The sequence below is a fragment of the Hyla sarda genome, unplaced genomic scaffold (genome assembly GCF_029499605.1).
Source record: "Hyla sarda isolate aHylSar1 unplaced genomic scaffold, aHylSar1.hap1 scaffold_599, whole genome shotgun sequence".
Taxonomy (NCBI): Eukaryota; Metazoa; Chordata; class Amphibia; order Anura; family Hylidae; genus Hyla; species Hyla sarda.
Window position 1 is genome coordinate 127,832 of NW_026610613.1, and position 23,517 is coordinate 151,348.

The following is a 23,517-nucleotide window of genomic DNA, read 5'->3' on the forward strand; positions in this document are numbered from 1 at the left end:
ATTAAGGAGGCCATTTAGTCAGCAGCAGCAGAAGTCCTGTGCCTGGACGCTCCAACAGCGGCCAGACACAAGCAGAAGCAGAAGCAGCAGCAGCACCACCTTTTGTTTTTTGGCTGCAGCAGCAGCAGCAGCAAGGCCCACAGGGCTGGCTAGCTGGCTAGCCAGCAAGCAGGTAGCAATGAAAGTAGGAATCTTTCTTTTTAACCCTGTAAGGGGGTGGTGCACTGTACCCGAAGATACTGCCATATCGGGTCAATGCATAGGGCGACGGAAGCAAGCTTCGAAATCGGCCCCCGTTCTCAAAAATCCATTTAATATATGGTCCCCAGATAGGGGACGTATCAGATATTAAACTGATAAGAACAGATACTACACTTGATCTTAGCCAAAAGGCCGAGAAGCGATAACCGTGAAAGGGGCGGGCCCAACAAGTTCCCTTCATGGGCACTATCACTGCTTGCTGTCAGGGAGGCTGCCAGACAATTTTCCATGCACACTCTGGGCTGGGGGGCAGTCAACCACCAGTACACACAGCAGAACCTAAACCCATACCATTATTGCTAAGCAGCAAGACAGGGGCCCATTGCACTCCCACGGGGCCTTTTTAAATGCAATCCATAACCCGGATTTGCCAGGAACCCTTCTTACTCCTCCTACTTGCATGTGACACTGGGCTTAGGATCTGCATAGGAAACACACACACAAGCACACACCTACCTTTGTTGCCTGCAGATGCCTCCTTGGCTGTCCCCAAACGGTATCAAACCAACACCCACGGGAAGCTGTAAGCATAGAGGACATGCCTGCACCCCATTGGACTTACCTGTGTGGGTTAAACCCGGGTTATTTGACAACCTATGGCGGTGATGGTTCTGCTCAGGCAGAGCAGTGCTGATGCTCCTCATAAAGCTGTCGCTGCTGTGAAGGTTCTAGGTGACATCACAAATCCCTATGGTTACATACACAACAAAGCTGGGTTGTTGTTGTTTACACTCTGCAAGGCCTGTGGAAGTGAGTGACATCATAGCACTGTAGTTCTGAGGGTTCTAGATGGATGCAACAATCTCCTGTTGCTTCTATGAAGGCCATAATAGACGACATCACCAAACAGCTCCATAGTCACATACACAGCAAAGGAGAGATGTTGTTTACACCTAGTGATGTCAGTGGTATTGAGTGACATCACAGCACAGTGCTAAGGCTCCTGGGCCTGGACACAGCAGCGGCTGCAATATCTCAACGGAGAATACGTTTATATATATGTGTGTGTGTGCGCGTATATATATATATATATATATATATATATATATATATATATATATTTCTCCGCCGAAATCACTTTTAAACCCATTTCCACCTTTTTTTCCCTTCTCTTCCTCTTACTTTTTTTTCACGTTTTTTTACGTTTTTCTCCTTTTCGCCTCTTTTCTGGGCGTATTATTCTTCTTTTTCTTCTTTTTTTTCGTCTAATGCATACCCCATCAGTGCAGCAATGCTTATTCAATACCGCCAGCAGATGGAGACACTGGGGGATAATTTTCTAAGGATTTATACTGATTTTTCCTGTCTGAATTTGTCGCACAGAAAGTTGCAGGCCAAATATGTGTGACATTTCTGCGACTTTAGCTTCTAGAGCATTTTTACAACATTATACATAGGTGCTGAATACATAAAAAGCGACTGTTCAGCGACAGACAAGTCGCATCGGCTGAAAGTAGGCCAGAATGTCAGTCCATGTTGGAGCAGGTTTAGATACAGTCTAAAGCATAGATCTCAAAGTCTGTGCACAGAATTTAGCAAGGGCCTCGCACCTTCTGATGCATCAGGTAGGTGCACAATAGCATAGCCTAACCCTCTGTACTTTGGTCTATATTGATGCGGGACATAGACAGCCAGCTGATGACCAATCCATTAGTGCAATGGATGGCTGGAAGCATTTGTCTTTGCCTTTGCAATACCACAGAAGCAATGCATGGTCAATGTACAGCAATGACACACCTGTGTGAACAGCCAGGAGACCCCCCCCCCCCCCCCCCCATGTTATGTTACATAGTTACATAGTTAGTACGGTCGAAAAAAGACATATGTCCATCAAGTTCAACCAGGGAATTAAGGGGTAGGGGTGTGGCGCGATATTGGGGAAGGGATGAGATTTTATATTTCTTCATAAGCATTAATCTTATTTTGTCAATTAGGAACATTCAGCACCCACCCGCTATCAAGGCAGCTGCCTATCATGTCATGCCCTACCTGCACAGGTGTGCTGGCTACTCAAATGATCCAATTAAGGAGGCCATTTAGTCAGCAGCAGCAGAAGTCCTGTGCCTGGACGCTCCAACAGCGGCCAGACACAAGCAGAAGCAGAAGCAGCAGCAGCACCACCTTTTGTTTTTTGGCTGCAGCAGCAGCAGCAGCAAGGCCCACAGGGCTGGCTAGCTGGCTAGCCAGCAAGCAGGTAGCAATGAAAGTAGGAATCTTTCTTTTTAACCCTGTAAGGGGGTGGTGCACTGTACCCGAAGATACTGCCATATCGGGTCAATGCATAGGGCGACGGAAGCAAGCTTCGAAATCGGCCCCCGTTCTCAAAAATCCATTTAATATATGGTCCCCAAACTGATAAGAACAGATACTACACTTGATCTTAGCCAAAAGGCCGAGAAGCGATAACCGTGAAAGGGGCGGGCCCAACAAGTTCCCTTCATGGGCACTATCACTGCTTGCTGTCAGGGAGGCTGCCAGACAATTTTCCATGCACACTCTGGGCTGGGGGGCAGTCAACCACCAGTACACACAGCAGAACCTAAACCCATACCATTATTGCTAAGCAGCAAGACAGGGGCCCATTGCACTCCCACGGGGCCTTTTTAAATGCAATCCATAACCCGGATTTGCCAGGAACCCTTCTTACTCCTCCTACTTGCATGTGACACTGGGCTTAGGATCTGCATAGGAAACACACACACAAGCACACACCTACCTTTGTTGCCTGCAGATGCCTCCTTGGCTGTCCCCAAACGGTATCAAACCAACACCCACGGGAAGCTGTAAGCATAGAGGACATGCCTGCACCCCATTGGACTTACCTGTGTGGGTTAAACCCGGGTTATTTGACAACCTATGGCGGTGATGGTTCTGCTCAGGCAGAGCAGTGCTGATGCTCCTCATAAAGCTGTCGCTGCTGTGAAGGTTCTAGGTGACATCACAAATCCCTATGGTTACATACACAACAAAGCTGGGTTGTTGTTGTTTACACTCTGCAAGGCCTGTGGAAGTGAGTGACATCATAGCACTGTAGTTCTGAGGGTTCTAGATGGATGCAACAATCTCCTGTTGCTTCTATGAAGGCCATAATAGACGACATCACCAAACAGCTCCATAGTCACATACACAGCAAAGGAGAGATGTTGTTTACACCTAGTGATGTCAGTGGTATTGAGTGACATCACAGCACAGTGCTAAGGCTCCTGGGCCTGGACACAGCAGCGGCTGCAATATCTCAACGGAGAATACGTTTATATATATGTGTGTGTGTGCGCGTATATATATATATATATATATATATATATATATATATATATATATTCTCCGCCGAAATCACTTTTAAACCCATTTCCACCTTTTTTTCCCTTCTCTTCCTCTTACTTTTTTTTCACGTTTTTTTACGTTTTTCTCCTTTTCGCCTCTTTTCTGGGCGTATTATTCTTCTTTTTCTTCTTTTTTTTCGTCTAATGCATACCCCATCAGTGCAGCAATGCTTATTCAATACCGCCAGCAGATGGAGACACTGGGGGATAATTTTCTAAGGATTTATACTGATTTTTCCTGTCTGAATTTGTCGCACAGAAAGTTGCAGGCCAAATATGTGTGACATTTCTGCGACTTTAGCTTCTAGAGCATTTTTACAACATTATACATAGGTGCTGAATACATAAAAAGCGACTGTTCAGCGACAGACAAGTCGCATCGGCTGAAAGTAGGCCAGAATGTCAGTCCATGTTGGAGCAGGTTTAGATACAGTCTAAAGCATAGATCTCAAAGTCTGTGCACAGAATTTAGCAAGGGCCTCGCACCTTCTGATGCATCAGGTAGGTGCACAATAGCATAGCCTAACCCTCTGTACTTTGGTCTATATTGATGCGGGACATAGACAGCCAGCTGATGACCAATCCATTAGTGCAATGGATGGCTGGAAGCATTTGTCTTTGCCTTTGCAATACCACAGAAGCAATGCATGGTCAATGTACAGCAATGACACACCTGTGTGAACAGCCAGGAGACCCCCCCCCCCCCCCCCCCATGTTATGTTACATAGTTACATAGTTAGTACGGTCGAAAAAAGACATATGTCCATCAAGTTCAACCAGGGAATTAAGGGGTAGGGGTGTGGCGCGATATTGGGGAAGGGATGAGATTTTATATTTCTTCATAAGCATTAATCTTATTTTGTCAATTAGGAACATTCAGCACCCACCCGCTATCAAGGCAGCTGCCTATCATGTCATGCCCTACCTGCACAGGTGTGCTGGCTACTCAAATGATCCAATTAAGGAGGCCATTTAGTCAGCAGCAGCAGAAGTCCTGTGCCTGGACGCTCCAACAGCGGCCAGACACAAGCAGAAGCAGAAGCAGCAGCAGCACCACCTTTTGTTTTTTGGCTGCAGCAGCAGCAGCAGCAAGGCCCACAGGGCTGGCTAGCTGGCTAGCCAGCAAGCAGGTAGCAATGAAAGTAGGAATCTTTCTTTTTAACCCTGTAAGGGGGTGGTGCACTGTACCCGAAGATACTGCCATATCGGGTCAATGCATAGGGCGACGGAAGCAAGCTTCGAAATCGGCCCCCGTTCTCAAAAATCCATTTAATATATGGTCCCCAGATAGGGGACGTATCAGATATTAAACTGATAAGAACAGATACTACACTTGATCTTAGCCAAAAGGCCGAGAAGCGATAACCGTGAAAGGGGCGGGCCCAACAAGGTCCCCTTCATGGGCACTATCACTGCTTGCTGTCAGGGAGGCTGCCAGACAATTTTCCATGCACACTCTGGGCTGGGGGGCAGTCAACCACCAGTACACACAGCAGAACCTAAACCCATACCATTATTGCTAAGCAGCAAGACAGGGGCCCATTGCACTCCCACGGGGCCTTTTTAAATGCAATCCATAACCCGGATTTGCCAGGAACCCTTCTTACTCCTCCTACTTGCATGTGACACTGGGCTTAGGATCTGCATAGGAAACACACACACAAGCACACACCTACCTTTGTTGCCTGCAGATGCCTCCTTGGCTGTCCCCAAACGGTATCAAACCAACACCCACGGGAAGCTGTAAGCATAGAGGACATGCCTGCACCCCATTGGACTTACCTGTGTGGGTTAAACCCGGGTTATTTGACAACCTATGGCGGTGATGGTTCTGCTCAGGCAGAGCAGTGCTGATGCTCCTCATAAAGCTGTCGCTGCTGTGAAGGTTCTAGGTGACATCACAAATCCCTATGGTTACATACACAACAAAGCTGGGTTGTTGTTGTTTACACTCTGCAAGGCCTGTGGAAGTGAGTGACATCATAGCACTGTAGTTCTGAGGGTTCTAGATGGATGCAACAATCTCCTGTTGCTTCTATGGAGGCCATAATAGACGACATCACCAAACAGCTCCATAGTCACATACACAGCAAAGGAGAGATGTTGTTTACACCTAGTGATGTCAGTGGTATTGAGTGACATCACAGCACAGTGCTAAGGCTCCTGGGCCTGGACACAGCAGCGGCTGCAATATCTCAACGGAGAATACGTTTATATATATGTGTGTGTGTGCGCGTATATATATATATATATATATATATATATATATATTCTCCGCCGAAATCACTTTTAAACCCATTTCCACCTTTTTTTCCCTTCTCTTCCTCTTACTTTTTTTTCACGTTTTTTTACGTTTTTCTCCTTTTCGCCTCTTTTCTGGGCGTATTATTCTTCTTTTTCTTCTTTTTTTTCGTCTAATGCATACCCCATCAGTGCAGCAATGCTTATTCAATACCGCCAGCAGATGGAGACACTGGGGGATAATTTTCTAAGGATTTATACTGATTTTTCCTGTCTGAATTTGTCGCACAGAAAGTTGCAGGCCAAATATGTGTGACATTTCTGCGACTTTAGCTTCTAGAGCATTTTTACAACATTATACATAGGTGCTGAATACATAAAAAGCGACTGTTCAGCGACAGACAAGTCGCATCGGCTGAAAGTAGGCCAGAATGTCAGTCCATGTTGGAGCAGGTTTAGATACAGTCTAAAGCATAGATCTCAAAGTCTGTGCACAGAATTTAGCAAGGGCCTCGCACCTTCTGATGCATCAGGTAGGTGCACAATAGCATAGCCTAACCCTCTGTACTTTGGTCTATATTGATGCGGGACATAGACAGCCAGCTGATGACCAATCCATTAGTGCAATGGATGGCTGGAAGCATTTGTCTTTGCCTTTGCAATACCACAGAAGCAATGCATGGTCAATGTACAGCAATGACACACCTGTGTGAACAGCCAGGAGACCCCCCCCCCCCCCCCATGTTATGTTACATAGTTACATAGTTAGTACGGTCGAAAAAAGACATATGTCCATCAAGTTCAACCAGGGAATTAAGGGGTAGGGGTGTGGCGCGATATTGGGGAAGGGATGAGATTTTATATTTCTTCATAAGCATTAATCTTATTTTGTCAATTAGGAACATTCAGCACCCACCCGCTATCAAGGCAGGCTGCCTATCATGTCATGCCCTACCTGCACAGGTGTGCTGGCTACTCAAATGATCCAATTAAGGAGGCCATTTAGTCAGCAGCAGCAGAAGTCCTGTGCCTGGACGCTCCAACAGGGGCCAGACACAAGCAGAAGCAGAAGCAGCAGAAGCAGCAGCAGCACCACCTTTTGTTTTTTGGCTGCAGCAGCAGCAGCAGCAAGGCCCACAGGGCTGGCTAGCTGGCTAGCCAGCAAGCAGGTAGCAATGAAAGTAGGAATCTTTCTTTTTAACCCTGTAAGGGGGTGGTGCACTGTACCCGAAGATACTGCCATATCGGGTCAATGCATAGGGCGACGGAAGCAAGCTTCGAAATCGGCCCCCGTTCTCAAAAATCCATTTAATATATGGTCCCCAGATAGGGGACGTATCAGATATTAAACTGATAAGAACAGATACTACACTTGATCTTAGCCAAAAGGCCGAGAAGCGATAACCGTGAAAGGGGCGGGCCCAACAAGGTCCCCTTCATGGGCACTATCACTGCTTGCTGTCAGGGAGGCTGCCAGACAATTTTCCATGCACACTCTGGGCTGGGGGGCAGTCAACCACCAGTACACACAGCAGAACCTAAACCCATACCATTATTGCTAAGCAGCAAGACAGGGGCCCATTGCACTCCCACGGGGCCTTTTTAAATGCAATCCATAACCCGGATTTGCCAGGAACCCTTCTTACTCCTCCTACTTGCATGTGACACTGGGCTTAGGATCTGCATAGGAAACACACACACAAGCACACACCTACCTTTGTTGCCTGCAGATGCCTCCTTGGCTGTCCCCAAACGGTATCAAACCAACACCCACGGGAAGCTGTAAGCATAGAGGACATGCCTGCACCCCATTGGACTTACCTGTGTGGGTTAAACCCGGGTTATTTGACAACCTATGGCGGTGATGGTTCTGCTCAGGCAGAGCAGTGCTGATGCTCCTCATAAAGCTGTCGCTGCTGTGAAGGTTCTAGGTGACATCACAAATCCCTATGGTTACATACACAACAAAGCTGGGTTGTTGTTGTTTACACTCTGCAAGGCCTGTGGAAGTGAGTGACATCATAGCACTGTAGTTCTGAGGGTTCTAGATGGATGCAACAATCTCCTGTTGCTTCTATGAAGGCCATAATAGACGACATCACCAAACAGCTCCATAGTCACATACACAGCAAAGGAGAGATGTTGTTTACACCTAGTGATGTCAGTGGTATTGAGTGACATCACAGCACAGTGCTAAGGCTCCTGGGCCTGGACACAGCAGCGGCTGCAATATCTCAACGGAGAATACGTTTATATATATGTGTGTGTGTGCGCGTATATATATATATATATATATATATATATATATATATATATATTTCTCCGCCGAAATCACTTTTAAACCCATTTCCACCTTTTTTTCCCTTCTCTTCCTCTTACTTTTTTTTCACGTTTTTTTACGTTTTTCTCCTTTTCGCCTCTTTTCTGGGCGTATTATTCTTCTTTTTCTTCTTTTTTTTCGTCTAATGCATACCCCATCAGTGCAGCAATGCTTATTCAATACCGCCAGCAGATGGAGACACTGGGGGATAATTTTCTAAGGATTTATACTGATTTTTCCTGTCTGAATTTGTCGCACAGAAAGTTGCAGGCCAAATATGTGTGACATTTCTGCGACTTTAGCTTCTAGAGCATTTTTACAACATTATACATAGGTGCTGAATACATAAAAAGCGACTGTTCAGCGACAGACAAGTCGCATCGGCTGAAAGTAGGCCAGAATGTCAGTCCATGTTGGAGCAGGTTTAGATACAGTCTAAAGCATAGATCTCAAAGTCTGTGCACAGAATTTAGCAAGGGCCTCGCACCTTCTGATGCATCAGGTAGGTGCACAATAGCATAGCCTAACCCTCTGTACTTTGGTCTATATTGATGCGGGACATAGACAGCCAGCTGATGACCAATCCATTAGTGCAATGGATGGCTGGAAGCATTTGTCTTTGCCTTTGCAATACCACAGAAGCAATGCATGGTCAATGTACAGCAATGACACACCTGTGTGAACAGCCAGGAGACCCCCCCCCCCCCCCCCATGTTATGTTACATAGTTACATAGTTAGTACGGTCGAAAAAAGACATATGTCCATCAAGTTCAACCAGGGAATTAAGGGGTAGGGGTGTGGCGCGATATTGGGGAAGGGATGAGATTTTATATTTCTTCATAAGCATTAATCTTATTTTGTCAATTAGGAACATTCAGCACCCACCCGCTATCAAGGCAGCTGCCTATCATGTCATGCCCTACCTGCACAGGTGTGCTGGCTACTCAAATGATCCAATTAAGGAGGCCATTTAGTCAGCAGCAGCAGAAGTCCTGTGCCTGGACGTCCAACAGCGGCCAGACACAAGCAGAAGCAGAAGCAGCAGCAGCACCACCTTTTGTTTTTTGGCTGCAGCAGCAGCAGCAGCAAGGCCCACAGGGCTGGCTAGCTGGCTAGCCAGCAAGCAGGTAGCAATGAAAGTAGGAATCTTTCTTTTTAACCCTGTAAGGGGGTGGTGCACTGTACCCGAAGATACTGCCATATCGGGTCAATGCATAGGGCGACGGAAGCAAGCTTCGAAATCGGCCCCCGTTCTCAAAAATCCATTTAATATATGGTCCCCAGATAGGGGACGTATCAGATATTAAACTGATAAGAACAGATACTACACTTGATCTTAGCCAAAAGGCCGAGAAGCGATAACCGTGAAAGGGGCGGGCCCAACAAGGTCCCCTTCATGGGCACTATCACTGCTTGCTGTCAGGGAGGCTGCCAGACAATTTTCCATGCACACTCTGGGCTGGGGGGCAGTCAACCACCAGTACACACAGCAGAACCTAAACCCATACCATTATTGCTAAGCAGCAAGACAGGGGCCCATTGCACTCCCACGGGGCCTTTTTAAATGCAATCCATAACCCGGATTTGCCAGGAACCCTTCTTACTCCTCCTACTTGCATGTGACACTGGGCTTAGGATCTGCATAGGAAACACACACACAAGCACACACCTACCTTTGTTGCCTGCAGATGCCTCCTTGGCTGTCCCCAAACGGTATCAAACCAACACCCACGGGAAGCTGTAAGCATAGAGGACATGCCTGCACCCCATTGGACTTACCTGTGTGGGTTAAACCCGGGTTATTTGACAACCTATGGCGGTGATGGTTCTGCTCAGGCAGAGCAGTGCTGATGCTCCTCATAAAGCTGTCGCTGCTGTGAAGGTTCTAGGTGACATCACAAATCCCTATGGTTACATACACAACAAAGCTGGGTTGTTGTTGTTTACACTCTGCAAGGCCTGTGGAAGTGAGTGACATCATAGCACTGTAGTTCTGAGGGTTCTAGATGGATGCAACAATCTCCTGTTGCTTCTATGAAGGCCATAATAGACGACATCACCAAACAGCTCCATAGTCACATACACAGCAAAGGAGAGATGTTGTTTACACCTAGTGATGTCAGTGGTATTGAGTGACATCACAGCACAGTGCTAAGGCTCCTGGGCCTGGACACAGCAGCGGCTGCAATATCTCAACGGAGAATACGTTTATATATATGTGTGTGTGTGCGCGTATATATATATATATATATATATATATATATATATATATATATTTCTCCGCCGAAATCACTTTTAAACCCATTTCCACCTTTTTTTCCCTTCTCTTCCTCTTACTTTTTTTTCACGTTTTTTTACGTTTTTCTCCTTTTCGCCTCTTTTCTGGGCGTATTATTCTTCTTTTTCTTCTTTTTTTTCGTCTAATGCATACCCCATCAGTGCAGCAATGCTTATTCAATACCGCCAGCAGATGGAGACACTGGGGGATAATTTTCTAAGGATTTATACTGATTTTTCCTGTCTGAATTTGTCGCACAGAAAGTTGCAGGCCAAATATGTGTGACATTTCTGCGACTTTAGCTTCTAGAGCATTTTTACAACATTATACATAGGTGCTGAATACATAAAAAGCGACTGTTCAGCGACAGACAAGTCGCATCGGCTGAAAGTAGGCCAGAATGTCAGTCCATGTTGGAGCAGGTTTAGATACAGTCTAAAGCATAGATCTCAAAGTCTGTGCACAGAATTTAGCAAGGGCCTCGCACCTTCTGATGCATCAGGTAGGTGCACAATAGCATAGCCTAACCCTCTGTACTTTGGTCTATATTGATGCGGGACATAGACAGCCAGCTGATGACCAATCCATTAGTGCAATGGATGGCTGGAAGCATTTGTCTTTGCCTTTGCAATACCACAGAAGCAATGCATGGTCAATGTACAGCAATGACACACCTGTGTGAACAGCCAGGAGACCCCCCCCCCCCCCCCCCCATGTTATGTTACATAGTTACATAGTTAGTACGGTCGAAAAAAGACATATGTCCATCAAGTTCAACCAGGGAATTAAGGGGTAGGGGTGTGGCGCGATATTGGGGAAGGGATGAGATTTTATATTTCTTCATAAGCATTAATCTTATTTTGTCAATTAGGAACATTCAGCACCCACCCGCTATCAAGGCAGCTGCCTATCATGTCATGCCCTACCTGCACAGGTGTGCTGGCTACTCAAATGATCCAATTAAGGAGGCCATTTAGTCAGCAGCAGCAGAAGTCCTGTGCCTGGACGCTCCAACAGCGGCCAGACACAAGCAGAAGCAGAAGCAGCAGCAGCACCACCTTTTGTTTTTTGGCTGCAGCAGCAGCAGCAGCAAGGCCCACAGGGCTGGCTAGCTGGCTAGCCAGCAAGCAGGTAGCAATGAAAGTAGGAATCTTTCTTTTTAACCCTGTAAGGGGGTGGTGCACTGTACCCGAAGATACTGCCATATCGGGTCAATGCATAGGGCGACGGAAGCAAGCTTCGAAATCGGCCCCCGTTCTCAAAAATCCATTTAATATATGGTCCCCAGATAGGGGACGTATCAGATATTAAACTGATAAGAACAGATACTACACTTGATCTTAGCCAAAAGGCCGAGAAGCGATAACCGTGAAAGGGGCGGGCCCAACAAGGTCCCCTTCATGGGCACTATCACTGCTTGCTGTCAGGGAGGCTGCCAGACAATTTTCCATGCACACTCTGGGCTGGGGGGCAGTCAACCACCAGTACACACAGCAGAACCTAAACCCATACCATTATTGCTAAGCAGCAAGACAGGGGCCCATTGCACTCCCACGGGGCCTTTTTAAATGCAATCCATAACCCGGATTTGCCAGGAACCCTTCTTACTCCTCCTACTTGCATGTGACACTGGGCTTAGGATCTGCATAGGAAACACACACACAAGCACACACCTACCTTTGTTGCCTGCAGATGCCTCCTTGGCTGTCCCCAAACGGTATCAAACCAACACCCACGGGAAGCTGTAAGCATAGAGGACATGCCTGCACCCCATTGGACTTACCTGTGTGGGTTAAACCCGGGTTATTTGACAACCTATGGCGGTGATGGTTCTGCTCAGGCAGAGCAGTGCTGATGCTCCTCATAAAGCTGTCGCTGCTGTGAAGGTTCTAGGTGACATCACAAATCCCTATGGTTACATACACAACAAAGCTGGGTTGTTGTTGTTTACACTCTGCAAGGCCTGTGGAAGTGAGTGACATCATAGCACTGTAGTTCTGAGGGTTCTAGATGGATGCAACAATCTCCTGTTGCTTCTATGAAGGCCATAATAGACGACATCACCAAACAGCTCCATAGTCACATACACAGCAAAGGAGAGATGTTGTTTACACCTAGTGATGTCAGTGGTATTGAGTGACATCACAGCACAGTGCTAAGGCTCCTGGGCCTGGACACAGCAGCGGCTGCAATATCTCAACGGAGAATACGTTTATATATATGTGTGTGTGTGCGCGTATATATATATATATATATATATATATATTTCTCCGCCGAAATCACTTTTAAACCCATTTCCACCTTTTTTTCCCTTCTCTTCCTCTTACTTTTTTTTCACGTTTTTTTACGTTTTTCTCCTTTTCGCCTCTTTTCTGGGCGTATTATTCTTCTTTTTCTTCTTTTTTTTCGTCTAATGCATACCCCATCAGTGCAGCAATGCTTATTCAATACCGCCAGCAGATGGAGACACTGGGGGATAATTTTCTAAGGATTTATACTGATTTTTCCTGTCTGAATTTGTCGCACAGAAAGTTGCAGGCCAAATATGTGTGACATTTCTGCGACTTTAGCTTCTAGAGCATTTTTACAACATTATACATAGGTGCTGAATACATAAAAAGCGACTGTTCAGCGACAGACAAGTCGCATCGGCTGAAAGTAGGCCAGAATGTCAGTCCATGTTGGAGCAGGTTTAGATACAGTCTAAAGCATAGATCTCAAAGTCTGTGCACAGAATTTAGCAAGGGCCTCGCACCTTCTGATGCATCAGGTAGGTGCACAATAGCATAGCCTAACCCTCTGTACTTTGGTCTATATTGATGCGGGACATAGACAGCCAGCTGATGACCAATCCATTAGTGCAATGGATGGCTGGGGAAGCATTTGTCTTTGCCTTTGCAATACCACAGAAGCAATGCATGGTCAATGTACAGCAATGACACACCTGTGTGAACAGCCAGGAGACCCCCCCCCCCCCCCCCCATGTTATGTTACATAGTTACATAGTTAGTACGGTCGAAAAAAGACATATGTCCATCAAGTTCAACCAGGGAATTAAGGGGTAGGGGTGTGGCGCGATATTGGGGAAGGGATGAGATTTTATATTTCTTCATAAGCATTAATCTTATTTTGTCAATTAGGAACATTCAGCACCCACCCGCTATCAAGGCAGCTGCCTATCATGTCATGCCCTACCTGCACAGGTGTGCTGGCTACTCAAATGATCCAATTAAGGAGGCCATTTAGTCAGCAGCAGCAGAAGTCCTGTGCCTGGACGCTCCAACAGCGGCCAGACACAAGCAGAAGCAGAAGCAGCAGCAGCACCACCTTTTGTTTTTTGGCTGCAGCAGCAGCAGCAGCAAGGCCCACAGGGCTGGCTAGCTGGCTAGCCAGCAAGCAGGTAGCAATGAAAGTAGGAATCTTTCTTTTTAACCCTGTAAGGGGGTGGTGCACTGTACCCGAAGATACTGCCATATCGGGTCAATGCATAGGGCGACGGAAGCAAGCTTCGAAATCGGCCCCCGTTCTCAAAAATCCATTTAATATATGGTCCCCAGATAGGGGACGTATCAGATATTAAACTGATAAGAACAGATACTACACTTGATCTTAGCCAAAAGGCCGAGAAGCGATAACCGTGAAAGGGGCGGGCCCAACAAGGTCCCCTTCATGGGCACTATCACTGCTTGCTGTCAGGGAGGCTGCCAGACAATTTTCCATGCACACTCTGGGCTGGGGGGCAGTCAACCACCAGTACACACAGCAGAACCTAAACCCATACCATTATTGCTAAGCAGCAAGACAGGGGCCCATTGCACTCCCACGGGGCCTTTTTAAATGCAATCCATAACCCGGATTTGCCAGGAACCCTTCTTACTCCTCCTACTTGCATGTGACACTGGGCTTAGGATCTGCATAGGAAACACACACACAAGCACACACCTACCTTTGTTGCCTGCAGATGCCTCCTTGGCTGTCCCCAAACGGTATCAAACCAACACCCACGGGAAGCTGTAAGCATAGAGGACATGCCTGCACCCCATTGGACTTACCTGTGTGGGTTAAACCCGGGTTATTTGACAACCTATGGCGGTGATGGTTCTGCTCAGGCAGAGCAGTGCTGATGCTCCTCATAAAGCTGTCGCTGCTGTGAAGGTTCTAGGTGACATCACAAATCCCTATGGTTACATACACAATAAAGCTGGGTTGTTGTTGTTTACACTCTGCAAGGCCTGTGGAAGTGAGTGACATCATAGCACTGTAGTTCTGAGGGTTCTAGATGGATGCAACAATCTCCTGTTGCTTCTATGAAGGCCATAATAGACGACATCACCAAACAGCTCCATAGTCACATACACAGCAAAGGAGAGATGTTGTTTACACCTAGTGATGTCAGTGGTATTGAGTGACATCACAGCACAGTGCTAAGGCTCCTGGGCCTGGACACAGCAGCGGCTGCAATATCTCAACGGAGAATACGTTTATATATATGTGTGTGTGTGCGCGTATATATATATATATATATATATATATATATATATATATATATATATTTCTCCGCCGAAATCACTTTTAAACCCATTTCCACCTTTTTTTCCCTTCTCTTCCTCTTACTTTTTTTTCACGTTTTTTTACGTTTTTCTCCTTTTCGCCTCTTTTCTGGGCGTATTATTCTTCTTTTTCTTCTTTTTTTTCGTCTAATGCATACCCCATCAGTGCAGCAATGCTTATTCAATACCGCCAGCAGATGGAGACACTGGGGGATAATTTTCTAAGGATTTATACTGATTTTTCCTGTCTGAATTTGTCGCACAGAAAGTTGCAGGCCAAATATGTGTGACATTTCTGCGACTTTAGCTTCTAGAGCATTTTTACAACATTATACATAGGTGCTGAATACATAAAAAGCGACTGTTCAGCGACAGACAAGTCGCATCGGCTGAAAGTAGGCCAGAATGTCAGTCCATGTTGGAGCAGGTTTAGATACAGTCTAAAGCATAGATCTCAAAGTCTGTGCACAGAATTTAGCAAGGGCCTCGCACCTTCTGATGCATCAGGTAGGTGCACAATAGCATAGCCTAACCCTCTGTACTTTGGTCTATATTGATGCGGGACATAGACAGCCAGCTGATGACCAATCCATTAGTGCAATGGATGGCTGGAAGCATTTGTCTTTGCCTTTGCAATACCACAGAAGCAATGCATGGTCAATGTACAGCAATGACACACCTGTGTGAACAGCCAGGAGACCCCCCCCCCCCCCATGTTATGTTACATAGTTACATAGTTAGTACGGTCGAAAAAAGACATATGTCCATCAAGTTCAACCAGGGAATTAAGGGGTAGGGGTGTGGCGCGATATTGGGGAAGGGATGAGATTTTATATTTCTTCATAAGCATTAATCTTATTTTGTCAATTAGGAACATTCAGCACCCACCCGCTATCAAGGCAGCTGTCTATCATGTCATGCCCTACCTGCACAGGTGTGCTGGCTACTCAAATGATCCAATTAAGGAGGCCATTTAGTCAGCAGCAGCAGAAGTCCTGTGCCTGGACGCTCCAACAGCGGCCAGACACAAGCAGAAGCAGAAGCAGCAGCAGCACCACCTTTTGTTTTTTGGCTGCAGCAGCAGCAGCAGCAAGGCCCACAGGGCTGGCTAGCTGGCTAGCCAGCAAGCAGGTAGCAATGAAAGTAGGAATCTTTCTTTTTAACCCTGTAAGGGGGTGGTGCACTGTACCCGAAGATACTGCCATATCGGGTCAATGCATAGGGCGACGGAAGCAAGCTTCGAAATCGGCCCCCGTTCTCAAAAATCCATTTAATATATGGTCCCCAGATAGGGGACGTATCAGATATTAAACTGATAAGAACAGATACTACACTTGATCTTAGCCAAAAGGCCGAGAAGCGATAACCGTGAAAGGGGCGGGCCCAACAAGGTCCCCTTCATGGGCACTATCACTGCTTGCTGTCAGGGAGGCTGCCAGACAATTTTCCATGCACACTCTGGGCTGGGGGGCAGTCAACCACCAGTACACACAGCAGAACCTAAACCCATACCATTATTGCTAAGCAGCAAGACAGGGGCCCATTGCACTCCCACGGGGCCTTTTTAAATGCAATCCATAACCCGGATTTGCCAGGAACCCTTCTTACTCCTCCTACTTGCATGTGACACTGGGCTTAGGATCTGCATAGGAAACACACACACAAGCACACACCTACCTTTGTTGCCTGCAGATGCCTCCTTGGCTGTCCCCAAACGGTATCAAACCAACACCCACGGGAAGCTGTAAGCATAGAGGACATGCCTGCACCCCATTGGACTTACCTGTGTGGGTTAAACCCGGGTTATTTGACAACCTATGGCGGTGATGGTTCTGCTCAGGCAGAGCAGTGCTGATGCTCCTCATAAAGCTGTCGCTGCTGTGAAGGTTCTAGGTGACATCACAAATCCCTATGGTTACATACACAACAAAGCTGGGTTGTTGTTGTTTACACTCTGCAAGGCCTGTGGAAGTGAGTGACATCATAGCACTGTAGTTCTGAGGGTTCTAGATGGATGCAACAATCTCCTGTTGCTTCTATGAAGGCCATAATAGACGACATCACCAAACAGCTCCATAGTCACATACACAGCAAAGGAGAGATGTTGTTTACACCTAGTGATGTCAGTGGTATTGAGTGACATCACAGCACAGTGCTAAGGCTCCTGGGCCTGGACACAGCAGCGGCTGCAATATCTCAACTGAGAATACGTTTATATATATGTGTGTGTGTGCGCGTATATATATATATATATATATATATATATATATATATATATATATATATTTCTCCGCCGAAATCACTTTTAAACCCATTTCCACCTTTTTTTCCCTTCTCTTCCTCTTACTTTTTTTTCACGTTTTTTAACGTTTTTCTCCTTTTCGCCTCTTTTCTGGGCGTATTATTCTTCTTTTTCTTCTTTTTTTTCGTCTAATGCATACCCCATCAGTGCAGCAATGCTTATTCAATACCGCCAGCAGATGGAGACACTGGGGGATAATTTTCTAAGGATTTATACTGATTTTTCCTGTCTGAATTTGTCGCACAGAAAGTTGCAGGCCAAATATGTGTGACATTTCTGCGACTTTAGCTTCTAGAGCATTTTTACAACATTATACATAGGTGCTGAATACATAAAAAGCGACTGTTCAGCGACAGACAAGTCGCATCGGCTGAAAGTAGGCCAGAATGTCAGTCCATGTTGGAGCAGGTTTAGATACAGTCTAAAGCATAGATCTCAAAGTCTGTGCACAGAATTTAGCAAGGGCCTCGCACCTTCTGATGCATCAGGTAGGTGCACAATAGCATAGCCTAACCCTCTGTACTTTGGTCTATATTGATGCGGGACATAGACAGCCAGCTGATGACCAATCCATTAGTGCAATGGATGGCTGGAAGCATTTGTCTTTGCCTTTGCAATACCACAGAAGCAATGCATGGTCAATGTACAGCAATGACACACCTGTGTGAACAGCCAGGAGACCCCCCCCATGTTATGTTACATAGTTACATAGTTAGTACGGTCGAAAAAAGACATATGTCCATCAAGTTCAACCAGGGAATTAAGGGGTAGGGGTGTGGCGCGATATTGGGGAAGGGATGAGATTTTATATTTCTTCATAAGCATTAATCTTATTTTGTCAATTAGGAACATTCAGCACCCACCCGCTATCAAGGCAGCTGCCTATCATGTCATGCCCTACCTGCACAGGTGTGCTGGCTACTCAAATGATCCAATTAAGGAGGCCATTTAGTCAGCAGCAGCAGAAGTCCTGTGCCTGGACGCTCCAACAGCGGCCAGACACAAGCAGAAGCAGAAGCAGCAGCAGCACCACCTTTTGTTTTTTGGCTGCAGCAGCAGCAGCAGCAAGGCCCACAGGGCTGGCTAGCTGGCTAGCCAGCAAGCAGGTAGCAATGAAAGTAGGAATCTTTCTTTTTAACCCTGTAAGGGGGTGGTGCACTGTACCCGAAGATACTGCCATATCGGGTCAATGCATAGGGCGACGGAAGCAAGCTTCGAAATCGGCCCCCGTTCTCAAAAATCCATTTAATATATGGTCCCCAGATAGGGGACGTATCAGATATTAAACTGATAAGAACAGATACTACACTTGATCTTAGCCAAAAGGCCGAGAAGCGATAACCGTGAAAGGGGCGGGCCCAACAAGGTCCCCTTCATGGGCACTATCACTGCTTGCTGTCAGGGAGGCTGCCAGACAATTTTCCATGCACACTCTGGGCTGGGGGGCAGTCAACCACCAGTACACACAGCAGAACCTAAACCCATACCATTATTGCTACAGCAAGACAGGGGCCCATTGCACTCCCACGGGGCCTTTTTAAATGCAATCCATAACCCGGATTTGCCAGGAACCCTTCTTACTCCTCCTACTTGCATGTGACACTGGGCTTAGGATCTGCATAGGAAACACACACACAAGCACACACCTACCTTTGTTGCCTGCAGATGCCTCCTTGGCTGTCCCCAAACGGTATCAAACCAACACCCACGGGAAGCTGTAAGCATAGAGGACATGCCTGCACCCCATTGGACTTACCTGTGTGGGTTAAACCCGGGTTATTTGACAACCTATGGCGGTGATGGTTCTGCTCAGGCAGAGCAGTGCTGATGCTCCTCATAAAGCTGTCGCTGCTGTGAAGGTTCTAGGTGACATCACAAATCCCTATGGTTACATACACAACAAAGCTGGGTTGTTGTTGTTTACACTCTGCAAGGCCTGTGGAAGTGAGTGACATCATAGCACTGTAGTTCTGAGGGTTCTAGATGGATGCAACAATCTCCTGTTGCTTCTATGAAGGCCATAATAGACGACATCACCAAACAGCTCCATAGTCACATACACAGCAAAGGAGAGATGTTGTTTACACCTAGTGATGTCAGTGGTATTGAGTGACATCACAGCACAGTGCTAAGGCTCCTGGGCCTGGACACAGCAGCGGCTGCAATATCTCAACGGAGAATACGTTTATATATATGTGTGTGTGTGCGCGTATATATATATATATATATATATATATATATATATATATATATTTCTCCGCCGAAATCACTTTTAAACCCATTTCCACCTTTTTTTCCCTTCTCTTCCTCTTACTTTTTTTTCACGTTTTTTTACGTTTTTCTCCTTTTCGCCTCTTTTCTGGGCGTATTCTTCTTCTTTTTCTTCTTTTTTTTCGTCTAATGCATACCCCATCAGTGCAGCAATGCTTATTCAATACCGCCAGCAGATGGAGACACTGGGGGATAATTTTCTAAGGATTTATACTGATTTTTCCTGTCTGAATTTGTCGCACAGAAAGTTGCAGGCCAAATATGTGTGACATTTCTGCGACTTTAGCTTCTAGAGCATTTTTACAACATTATACATAGGTGCTGAATACATAAAAAGCGACTGTTCAGCGACAGACAAGTCGCATCGGCTGAAAGTAGGCCAGAATGTCAGTCCATGTTGGAGCAGGTTTAGATACAGTCTAAAGCATAGATCTCAAAGTCTGTGCACAGAATTTAGCAAGGGCCTCGCACCTTCTGATGCATCAGGTAGGTGCACAATAGCATAGCCTAACCCTCTGTACTTTGGTCTATATTGATGCGGGACATAGACAGCCAGCTGATGACCAATCCATTAGTGCAATGGATGGCTGGAAGCATTTGTCTTTGCCTTTGCAATACCACAGAAGCAATGCATGGTCAATGTACAGCAATGACACACCTGTGTGAACAGCCAGGAGACCCCCCCCCCCCCCCCCCCCCCCATGTTATGTTACATAGTTACATAGTTAGTACGGTCGAAAAAAGACATATGTCCATCAAGTTCAACCAGGGAATTAAGGGGTAGGGGTGTGGCGCGATATTGGGGAAGGGATGAGATTTTATATTTCTTCATAAGCATTAATCTTATTTTGTCAATTAGGAACATTCAGCACCCACCCGCTATCAAGGCAGCTGCCTATCATGTCATGCCCTACCTGCACAGGTGTGCTGGCTACTCAAATGATCCAATTAAGGAGGCCATTTAGTCAGCAGCAGCAGAAGTCCTGTGCCTGGACGCTCCAACAGCGGCCAGACACAAGCAGAAGCAGAAGCAGCAGCAGCACCACCTTTTGTTTTTTGGCTGCAGCAGCAGCAGCAGCAAGGCCCACAGGGCTGGCTAGCTGGCTAGCCAGCAAGCAGGTAGCAATGAAAGTAGGAATCTTTCTTTTTAACCCTGTAAGGGGGTGGTGCACTGTACCCGAAGATACTGCCATATCGGGTCAATGCATAGGGCGACGGAAGCAAGCTTCGAAATCGGCCCCCGTTCTCAAAAATCCATTTAATATATGGTCCCCAGATAGGGGACGTATCAGATATTAAACTGATAAGAACAGATACTACACTTGATCTTAGCCAAAAGGCCGAGAAGCGATAACCGTGAAAGGGGCGGGCCCAACAAGGTCCCCTTCATGAGCACTATCACTGCTTGCTGTCAGGGAGGCTGCCAGACAATTTTCCATGCACACTCTGGGCTGGGGGGCAGTCAACCACCAGTACACACAGCAGAACCTAAACCCATACCATTATTGCTAAGCAGCAAGACAGGGGCCCATTGCACTCCCACGGGGCCTTTTTAAATGCAATCCATAACCCGGATTTGCCAGGAACCCTTCTTACTCCTCCTACTTGCATGTGACACTGGGCTTAGGATCTGCATAGGAAACACACACACAAGCACACACCTACCTTTGTTGCCTGCAGATGCCTCCTTGGCTGTCCCCAAACGGTATCAAACCAACACCCACGGGAAGCTGTAAGCATAGAGGACATGCCTGCACCCCATTGGACTTACCTGTGTGGGTTAAACCCGGGTTATTTGACCAACCTATGGCGGTGATGGTTCTGCTCAGGCAGAGCAGTGCTGATGCTCCTCATAAAGCTGTCGCTGCTGTGAAGGTTCTAGGTGACATCACAAATCCCTATGGTTACATACACAACAAAGCTGGGTTGTTGTTGTTTACACTCTGCAAGGCCTGTGGAAGTGAGTGACATCATAGCACTGTAGTTCTGAGGGTTCTAGATGGATGCAACAATCTCCTGTTGCTTCTATGAAGGCCATAATAGACGACATCACCAAACAGCTCCATAGTCACATACACAGCAAAGGAGAGATGTTGTTTACACCTAGTGATGTCAGTGGTATTGAGTGACATCACAGCACAGTGCTAAGGCTCCTGGGCCTGGACACAGCAGCGGCTGCAATATCTCAACGGAGAATACGTTTATATATATGTGTGTGTGTGCGCGTATATATATATATATATATATATATATATATATATATTTCTCCGCCGAAATCACTTTTAAACCCATTTCCACCTTTTTTTCCCTTCTCTTCCTCTTACTTTTTTTTCACGTTTTTTTACGTTTTTCTCCTTTTCGCCTCTTTTCTGGGCGTATTATTCTTCTTTTTCTTCTTTTTTTTCGTCTAATGCATACCCCATCAGTGCAGCAATGCTTATTCAATACCGCCAGCAGATGGAGACACTGGGGGATAATTTTCTAAGGATTTATACTGATTTTTCCTGTCTGAATTTGTCGCACAGAAAGTTGCAGGCCAAATATGTGTGACATTTCTGCGACTTTAGCTTCTAGAGCATTTTTACAACATTATACATAGGTGCTGAATACATAAAAAGCGACTGTTCAGCGACAGACAAGTCGCATCGGCTGAAAGTAGGCCAGAATGTCAGTCCATGTTGGAGCAGGTTTAGATACAGTCTAAAGCATAGATCTCAAAGTCTGTGCACAGAATTTAGCAAGGGCCTCGCACCTTCTGATGCATCAGGTAGGTGCACAATAGCATAGCCTAACCCTCTGTACTTTGGTCTATATTGATGCGGGACATAGACAGCCAGCTGATGACCAATCCATTAGTGCAATGGATGGCTGGAAGCATTTGTCTTTGCCTTTGCAATACCACAGAAGCAATGCATGGTCAACGTACAGCAATGACACACCTGTGTGAACAGCCAGGAGACCCCCCCATGTTATGTTACATAGTTACATAGTTAGTACGGTCGAAAAAAGACATATGTCCATCAAGTTCAACCAGGGAATTAAGGGGTAGGGGTGTGGCGCGATATTGGGGAAGGGATGAGATTTTATATTTCTTCATAAGCATTAATCTTATTTTGTCAATTAGGAACATTCAGCACCCACCCGCTATCAAGGCAGCTGCCTATCATGTCATGCCCTACCTGCACAGGTGTGCTGGCTACTCAAATGATCCAATTAAGGAGGCCATTTAGTCAGCAGCAGCAGAAGTCCTGTGCCTGGACGCTCCAACAGCGGCCAGACACAAGCAGAAGCAGAAGCAGCAGCAGCACCACCTTTTGTTTTTTGGCTGCAGCAGCAGCAGCAGCAAGGCCCACAGGGCTGGCTAGCTGGCTAGCCAGCAAGCAGGTAGCAATGAAAGTAGGAATCTTTCTTTTTAACCCTGTAAGGGGGTGGTGCACTGTACCCGAAGATACTGCCATATCGGGTCAATGCATAGGGCGACGGAAGCAAGCTTCGAAATCGGCCCCCGTTCTCAAAAATCCATTTAATATATGGTCCCCAGATAGGGGACGTATCAGATATTAAACTGATAAGAACAGATACTACACTTGATCTTAGCCAAAAGGCCGAGAAGCGATAACCGTGAAAGGGGCGGGCCCAACAAGGTCCCCTTCATGGGCACTATCACTGCTTGCTGTCAGGGAGGCTGCCAGACAATTTTCCATGCACACTCTGGGCTGGGGGGCAGTCAACCACCAGTACACACAGCAGAACCTAAACCCATACCATTATTGCTAAGCAGCAAGACAGGGGCCCATTGCACTCCCACGGGGCCTTTTTAAATGCAATCCATAACCCGGATTTGCCAGGAACCCTTCTTACTCCTCCTACTTGCATGTGACACTGGGCTTAGGATCTGCATAGGAAACACACACACAAGCACACACCTACCTGTGTTGCCTGCAGATGCCTCCTTGGCTGTCCCCAAACG

At 46.4% G+C, this 23,517-nt stretch overlaps 10 non-coding genes and 1 pseudogene across 10 annotated transcripts; all 11 read right to left on the bottom strand.

The window, feature by feature from the left end:
• Window positions 1-214: 214 nt before the first annotated feature.
• Window positions 215-405, bottom strand: LOC130340782 (U2 spliceosomal RNA). The gene has a single exon (XR_008880838.1). It is a non-coding gene; the product is annotated as a U2 spliceosomal RNA (small nuclear RNA).
• A 2,092-nt stretch (window positions 406-2,497) lies between these two features.
• On the bottom strand, window positions 2,498-2,665 carry LOC130340729 (U2 spliceosomal RNA; annotated as a pseudogene).
• Window positions 2,666-4,756: 2,091 nt separating this feature from the next.
• On the bottom strand, window positions 4,757-4,947 carry LOC130340783 (U2 spliceosomal RNA). Its single transcript, XR_008880839.1, has one exon. It is a non-coding gene; the product is annotated as a U2 spliceosomal RNA (small nuclear RNA).
• Window positions 4,948-7,036: 2,089 nt separating this feature from the next.
• Window positions 7,037-7,227, bottom strand: LOC130340784 (U2 spliceosomal RNA). Its single transcript, XR_008880840.1, has one exon. It is a non-coding gene; the product is annotated as a U2 spliceosomal RNA (small nuclear RNA).
• Window positions 7,228-9,315: 2,088 nt separating this feature from the next.
• Window positions 9,316-9,506, bottom strand: LOC130340786 (U2 spliceosomal RNA). Its single transcript, XR_008880842.1, has one exon. It is a non-coding gene; the product is annotated as a U2 spliceosomal RNA (small nuclear RNA).
• Window positions 9,507-11,597: 2,091 nt separating this feature from the next.
• On the bottom strand, window positions 11,598-11,788 carry LOC130340788 (U2 spliceosomal RNA). The gene has a single exon (XR_008880843.1). It is a non-coding gene; the product is annotated as a U2 spliceosomal RNA (small nuclear RNA).
• A 2,078-nt stretch (window positions 11,789-13,866) lies between these two features.
• LOC130340789 (U2 spliceosomal RNA) lies at window positions 13,867-14,057 on the bottom strand. Its single transcript, XR_008880844.1, has one exon. It is a non-coding gene; the product is annotated as a U2 spliceosomal RNA (small nuclear RNA).
• Window positions 14,058-16,147: 2,090 nt separating this feature from the next.
• LOC130340790 (U2 spliceosomal RNA) lies at window positions 16,148-16,338 on the bottom strand. Its single transcript, XR_008880845.1, has one exon. It is a non-coding gene; the product is annotated as a U2 spliceosomal RNA (small nuclear RNA).
• Window positions 16,339-18,424: 2,086 nt separating this feature from the next.
• On the bottom strand, window positions 18,425-18,615 carry LOC130340791 (U2 spliceosomal RNA). The gene has a single exon (XR_008880846.1). It is a non-coding gene; the product is annotated as a U2 spliceosomal RNA (small nuclear RNA).
• Window positions 18,616-20,708: 2,093 nt separating this feature from the next.
• On the bottom strand, window positions 20,709-20,899 carry LOC130340696 (U2 spliceosomal RNA). The gene has a single exon (XR_008880769.1). It is a non-coding gene; the product is annotated as a U2 spliceosomal RNA (small nuclear RNA).
• Window positions 20,900-22,973: 2,074 nt separating this feature from the next.
• Window positions 22,974-23,164, bottom strand: LOC130340697 (U2 spliceosomal RNA). The gene has a single exon (XR_008880770.1). It is a non-coding gene; the product is annotated as a U2 spliceosomal RNA (small nuclear RNA).
• Window positions 23,165-23,517: the final 353 nt, after the last annotated feature.